The sequence below is a fragment of the Sinocyclocheilus grahami genome, unplaced genomic scaffold, assembly GCF_001515645.1.
Source record: "Sinocyclocheilus grahami isolate Dianchi unplaced genomic scaffold, SAMN03320097.WGS_v1.1 scaffold499.1, whole genome shotgun sequence".
Classification (NCBI taxonomy): Eukaryota; Metazoa; Chordata; class Actinopteri; order Cypriniformes; family Cyprinidae; genus Sinocyclocheilus; species Sinocyclocheilus grahami.
The window spans coordinates 535,528-543,117 of NW_015505678.1; positions in this window are offsets into that span (position 1 = coordinate 535,528).

A 7,590-nucleotide genomic window follows, 5' to 3' on the forward strand; every position below is an offset into this window, starting at 1 on the left:
TGCACCCAGAGGTGGGACCAATGCATTGTTTTGCAAGTCACAAGTAAGTCTCGAGTCTTTACATTCAAGTCTCGATTCAAGTCCCAAGTCAAGACAAGTCCCAAGTCAAATCCCGAGTCAAGACGAGCAAGTCCAAGTCGAGTTGCAAGTCCTCAACTTTAAGCTTCAAGTAAATATTTAATAACTTGCTAATACAAAGCTAATACAGAAGCTCATTTATCGCAACCTACTGACATAGGAATAGACATAACAAGATATAACAGAAATAGACATAACTTTATTGACATGATTGTTGGGTATTATTTATAATGTTTTATATATGGATATTTTTCTTACAAAAACGCATCGATTCACTACAGGAGGCCCCCGTGAGGCACATTTTATAATAGATGGATGCATTTTATTTGACTACTTTTGGACTGTTGAGAAAAAGAAAAAAAAACACTGTCTACTGCCATTCTAAAACTTGGAAGAGCAAGGATAATTTTTAATATACCTCCGATTGGATTCGTCTGAAAGAATAAAGTCATATACACCAAAGATGCCTTGGGGATGAGTAAGACATGGCCTAATTTTCATTTGTGGGTGAACTAACCCTTTAAACTTAATATTAAACATACCATATTAATATAAAAAGGCAAAGAGAATAATATATTTCTTTTTTTATAATCAGCATGACAAAATGCATTAAACATTACATCAGTGTTTCACAAACTGGCCTTAGTGCAAGAACTGTAATGTGTTTTTGAGTTGATAGAAAGTTAATAATTAATTAAATCCTAAAAAATGTAAAGTAAAAAAAAACACTTAACCCTCGAACACTAATAATACATATATTTGATTTGTTTGCATGTCAATATGGTCATTAACCTATCAGAAGTTGTTTGTGCTGATGAGGACGATAAAACAGATTTAGATACAAAATAGTAAGTAAAACACAACCATAACACTGAAGTAAAGGCAGACAACTCCAGATAAAAGAACAGAACCAATAGACAGGGGGTAACAAGCTAACTAATGAGGCAACTGGCAAAAGAATGATTAATCAAATGAACTGAGAAACTAGGTCAAACAACACACAAGGAAGACAGAACCAAAACAGAACATAATTGTGACATAATGCCCCTTCCAGGAAGGCAAGGCCTCACAGTGTGAGATGACCAAGGAGGTGTCCCTGAAGGTGGACGAGAGGCTGGTGAAGGACAGGTGACTAATGAATCCAAGGAGTAAATGGTGAGCGGAGCTGAGGAGATGACAGTGAAAGTAACCATGAAGGAGGAAACTTGAGCCTGACCAACAGAAGTAACACCGGGAGATGAGGTCCAGGTGACGTCTGATGGACAAAAAAAAAAAGAGACCCGGTAAAATCGAAGGACTTAGAGTCTAAGGTGGAGTTCCGGCATCAAGCGGCTGAAGAGGAGCCAGGGTGCCAGAGGATGTGGTGATGATAAAGTAAGAAAAGATGGAGCCTGAGGGAAGGAGAAGCCTGATGAAGCCGTAGGGGTGAAGTGATGGAGTCCATGGCAATGGTGGAACGATGACTGACCAGTGGCATGAGGAAGCCTAGAGGAACCAACAAGACAATGGTCCTGGGTGGAGCCTAGGGGGCAAGGAGCCAGGGCGGAGCTGATTGGTCGACCAAGGGACGAGGCAGAGCATTGGACTCCTCAAGCCATGGCAGAGCTGGGGACTGGAAGCCCTAAGGCAGATCAGGGCTGCATGGCAGAGGCTGATGGTGGAGCTGAAGGAATGGCTGGCTTCAGTGGAGTGTACAGAAGAGGAAGACTGGGTGAGGAAGCAGACTCAGTGATGGACAGGACTGGTGCGATGAAGAACACTCTTTGCTGGGTGTGACTGGTGACAACAAAGATACCAGCTGAGTGGAATCAGCGACAACGAAAACACACAGGAGGAAGGTTCATGGGTGGGCAGGTTGGGAAGCACTACCTCCATTTGTCAGACAATTAACTATATTTGCTTATCCAGTTCCACTAAAATCCTCACTGATAAGGACGATTTGGTCAGTTCACACACCTGATCAGCCAGGATCTTGGGCTCCTTTTCCAGGATGTATGTGGTTGCTGGCTCTAGCTCCTTAGCAGGCATTGACTCAGGCTTGATTTCTGTGGTGGGAATGAGCTGGGCCTCTCGATAACACCAGACAAAAGAACCGAACCAAACTGGCAGTAGACAGGGGATAACAATGTAATTGAAAGCTAATACATTTCATCACTCAGCAAAACTCTCTCTCACACACACACACACACACACACATATCTTACTATCTATATGAGGATTTATTACAAACAGTCATTCTGACATTGTTACTATTTCAGTAACAAAAGTTCAGCTGCATTATTAATGTCATGAAGAGAAAAGAAGAGCCTCTATAGCATCTCACTGTTACTGATTTATGATGCAGCTCAAAGCCACACATATCTTACTATCTATATGAGGATTTATTACAAACAGTCATTCTGACATTGTTACTATTTCAGTAACAAAAGTTCAGCTGCATTATTAATGTCATGAAGAGAAAAGAAGAGTCTCTATAGCATCTCACTGTTACTGATTTATGATGCAGCTCAAAGCATTATAGGTACAATTTCTTGTCAGTCTATTCTGATTCATCAACACAGTTTCACTGATGATCCTCTATAAACAGTAAACCCAGGATAGAGCGGCTGAGTGAATGTGGGCTGGACTGTGTGGATGAGGCTCATTGTGTCAGAGATGCTGTAGAAGGTTCCTGCGCTGTGATCCACAAACACTCCTATTCTACTGCTGATGGACTCTACAGGGAGATCAGTCCATATGTTATTGTGTTTGAATGAGTAACTGGAGGGAGTGCAGTTCAAACTCCGGGACTGATCAGTAGATCCAAACAAACCTTTATTACCCAAACCCTTCCTGCTGATGCTCTTATATGACACTGATATAAACATGTTCACTCCACTCCAGCTCCCAGTAACAGCGTCCACACACACTCTCTCTACACAACACCTGACACCAATAATCAAATCTATCCGGATGATCAGGATACAACTGGACTTTGTTAGTGCGAGTAATCACTCTCTTCCTCTCAGACAGAGAAAATCTCACTTCAAAAATTGCGGAGTTAGAGGACAGGTTTCGCTGTAATAATGTGCGTCTGGTGGGGCTCGTACAGGGCCGAGAAGGGATAACCCAATAGGTTTCCTTCAAAAGATGCTCCCTACCTGGATCACCTGCTGCGTTTCTTCGCCGACTACAGCGGGGTCACCTCCCATAGGCGACAGGCCTTTGGAAGTTTTCAAAAGGAGCTGCATGTGCTGGGAATTCCAAACTTCCTCATTTACCCTGCCATTCTTTATGTCAGTTCTGGTGGTAATCAACACTCATATTGTTTATTTATTTGTTTGTATATTTTATATTTATTTTATTATTATAATTGTTTAAACCTACTTATTTATTTTCTGTCCATTAATTTGGTGACGCACTCTCACTCTGTTGATTTTATACATATATTTTTGACTGTCATTACAGTTTATACTATGCATGTTGTTATACTTCTGTTTCATGTTCAATGGAAGAGGGTGGTTGACGTTGACTTCCTGGTGAAGAAAGGTAGATGTTGCCACAGGCTCTTATAATGTTGGGGGATTTTGCGGTCTCGGATGGGGGGTATTTGTTCATGTTATTTCTATGTATCTTTTGCATGATTTTGGTTTTGTCACAGGTCAGGCAGACATATTTTGGTTATGCAAAACTTCTTAAAATTTGCAAAATTGTCCCAATCGATTATGGATAAATTCAAAGTTATATAGCTTAATATCAGAGGCCTTAATAGTCCAAACAAAAGAGCCAAATGTTGATCTATTTGCACAGGAAAACAGTTGATATCGCTTTAATTCAAGAAACCCATCTAAAGAGAGCAGATGTTCAGAGGTTACAGAATAAATTTTATAGAGTGGCAGCTTTCTCTACTGACAATACTAAAACTAAATGTATTATTGTTTTGATCTCTCATAGCTGTAACCTCAAAATTGATTGAGAGAGCCAAGATCAATCTGGTAGACTTGCCTATGTTTGCACAAACATTAAGTTTAACCAGTTTGATGTAGATTTCAAGGCCGATCTATATGAATTTCTTTCACTTAATATTGGCTCGGTTGAAGACCCAATATTTGTTTGGGAAGCCACGAAAGTTTTTAATCTTTCGTTTTTTTTTCATCAGTTCAGAAAGATCAGTATGCTTTCTGGGTACAAAATCAATTGGGATAAATCATCTTTGCTTTCACTTAATTGCATGGCTAAAAAAGTTAAGACTACCATGTAATGTTCCCATACACACTTCCATTAGTTACTTTGGCATTATTGTTCAATCATCCCTGCAGGTTATTCCAGATGCCAGCTATCTGCAAACTCTAACTAGGGTGGAGCAAGATCTCCAAAGATGGATCTCGATGCTCTTATCACTGCATGCAAGAATAGCAAGTGTTAAAATGAATGTTTTGCCACGAATCAACTTTCTTAGTCCTATGATTCCATTACCTGCTCCTAAAAAGTTTTGGCACAAACTTAATTCTATGATTCGTAAATTAATCTGGAATGGTAAGCAACCTAGATTGAAATGTGAAAATCTGCAGAGTACAAAAGATACTGGGGGATTAGCTCTTCCGAATTTTTTATTATATCACAGGGCCTTTCAAAAAAAATGCATCAAGGTTTGGCTGAACCCGCTCTCTAGGGTTCCTTGGACAGAGATTGAAATGAGCTTAGTAGATAAATATAGGTTACAAGATATACTGTTTTCTGGGCTAAACAACAAACAATGTATGCAAGTTTTTGGTCCAAATATTGCTAATACAATAGTCAATTTTAAACTGATGGAGAAATGCATTCAACATTCGCATAATTGGCACACCCATACACCTATTTGGTATAATAATGATATTTGCTCTGGTGGTGCACCATTTTTTTCAAGAGATTTAATGCAGAAAGGCATTTATACACTGAAAGATATTTCTGGTTCTAATTGCATGTTAAGTTTTCAAGAACTGTGTGAGCGGTATGGAATTGAACCCCTTTTTTCTGTTTTTATATTTGCGTCGGCCATGAAGGCCTACGGGGTTCCCTGGGGGGAAAGTCTTCCCATGCATCCAATAATTACTTGGTTTGATCTGTCCTCTACTCAGTGTTGCCAAGTCCGCGGTTTTCCCGCGGAATTGGGCTACTTTATCACCGGGTTGTTTTTCATGTCCGCGGGTTAAAGCTACCCTGATAACGTGACATTTAGGCCCTGGAGTGCAAATTTTACGAGGGAACCCCGCCAAAAACATGTATTTCACACCTGGAATGCGATTTTTAACAGGGAGCCCACCTCGAAATGTGATTGGGCTAGTTTTGGGCTAGTTTTGAGTAGGAATTGGGAGGGTTTTGTTGTAAAAACCTGGCAACCCTGCCTCTTCTAACCATTTCACCTCATGGATGTACAGAAAGGCCTTAGAGGTTACAGCAAAATGCTTAGCTATACAGCGCACTTTGGATAGAGACTGTCAACAAGAGGAGGGTGTCACAGACTAGGGAAGAGTATAGCAGAACATTTTTACTTCATCTAAAAATCCCAATCACCAAATGATTCATTATAATTTTTGACAGAGAACTTATTGGACGCCTTTTAAAAGACATCGTATCGACTCCTCCTTTAGTCCCTTCTGTGATAAATGTCCTGACCAACAACTCGGATCCTTTTTTCATATGATGTGGGAATGTGAAAAAGTAAAAAAAAATTGGAATGAGGTGTGTATTATCTTATCAATAATGATTGAATATCCTATACCATTGAACCCCTCTATATTATTACTGAGTGATGATTCTCTGTTGAATTTCTCTAACCTTCAAAAAACTGTTTGGCTGGCCGGCTTAACAACTGCAAAAAAAAAAAAAAAAACTGTTGGCACAACACTGGCTTCCACCATATAGCCTGGATATGTACAAGTGTTTAATACAACTTCGGGACATTATAATGCTGGAAATATCCACAGCTCGGGTGAACTTGGCACAAATGATCTGGACTATAGCTGCTGAGAGGATCTCCAAGTATATTGCACAAAACAACGAGCAGGACTCAGAATGAATGCCTTAACGCTGTATACATTTTTTTTTTTTTATAAATTTTTTTTCCTTTACATTCTTGAGTGCTGGAATTTATGTTTTATGATTCCTGTGGCTTTGGTTTTCTGTTAACTTTTCTATCCATTAGGAACCCCATATTAAAGAGACCGCAGGGGGAGGGGGGTGGAAAATTTGAATTGATATGTAATATCATGTTGTTACTTCAGTTTGTATATTGTAAAACATTATTCGGAACTTTAAAAGGCTAACTTTTATTTGTGTACACTCGTAACAAAAACAAAACATTGATCTTTTGTAAAACAAAGAAAACAAACAGTGTAGGCTTTCAGCCTTCTCGGTTTCCTTGAGCTTGTGTGAGTTATTAGCTTCTTGTTAATTTACCGTTGTAGAGATTAGTGGTCCTTTGAGCTAAATGATTTGTTTGGCAATATTTAATGCTAGTTCAGTACAATGAATGGTTTTCGTTCTCATTAGTAAGTTCACTCGTGATCATGTGCAGGGGGGCCCCTCGAGTTATTTGGGTTTCTGATAAGCACACTACTATATCGCGATTTTATTTTCTGTTCGATTAATGTTCATTACAAAACTGTGGGGGGACAGATTATATTATGATGGTTCATCATTGTAAAATAGACATTTGATATAGAGTGCAATAAAGCAGGAAAATTTATCAGTTTAAAAAGGCTATTATTAATCTCCTGTATGTGCTTATAAGTCTTTGATATAGACCTAATTTTTGTTTTGCATAAATTACAGTTGATTCATATGAAATATCCACTTCTGTACATCCTTTGCAAAACTATCAGACGATCTTTTGTCGGTGGACAGACTGTAAAACTGCGAGATGTGTGATATCACAACAGATGGCAGTAATGAACAAATTTATTTTGTGATCTAGTCAGAAGATGAAGCTGCACTGCTTCAGTGCATAACAGGCTCGTGATTCATCAGAACGCAAAACGAATGTAGCTTTTGGTCAAGCTACACAGCTACTTGCTGGAAAAAGTAGTTAACTACTGGAAAAGCTACACTGTTTTAAAAGTAGCAGAGCTACAGTCACGCTACTCAAAAATGAGGTTACGATAATAGCGTTGCTACTTGTAGCTAGCTACTCCCCAACGCTGAGTAATACAATAAGCTTTTAATGAAGCAACTCAATGTTCCTTCATTACAAGTTCTAAATTTTGGAATTAGTAATGGAGGCTTGGGCTCAGCTGTTCAACTGTCAACTTTATATTTGAATCCGTAGCGGAAGGAGTAGTTCTAGACTAAAGAGGGCTTTTAAAGATGATCCGTTAATTGTTTCTTATGTATGATCGGAGTGTTAGTGAAGCTGCAGCTACCAATCTGGACGAGCTCACAGAGACTGTAACTTCATATATCAGTTTCTGTGAAGATATGTACATTCCTACCAGGACATTCTTATCATTTAATAATGATAAACCGTGGTTTACTGGGAAACTCAAACAGCTT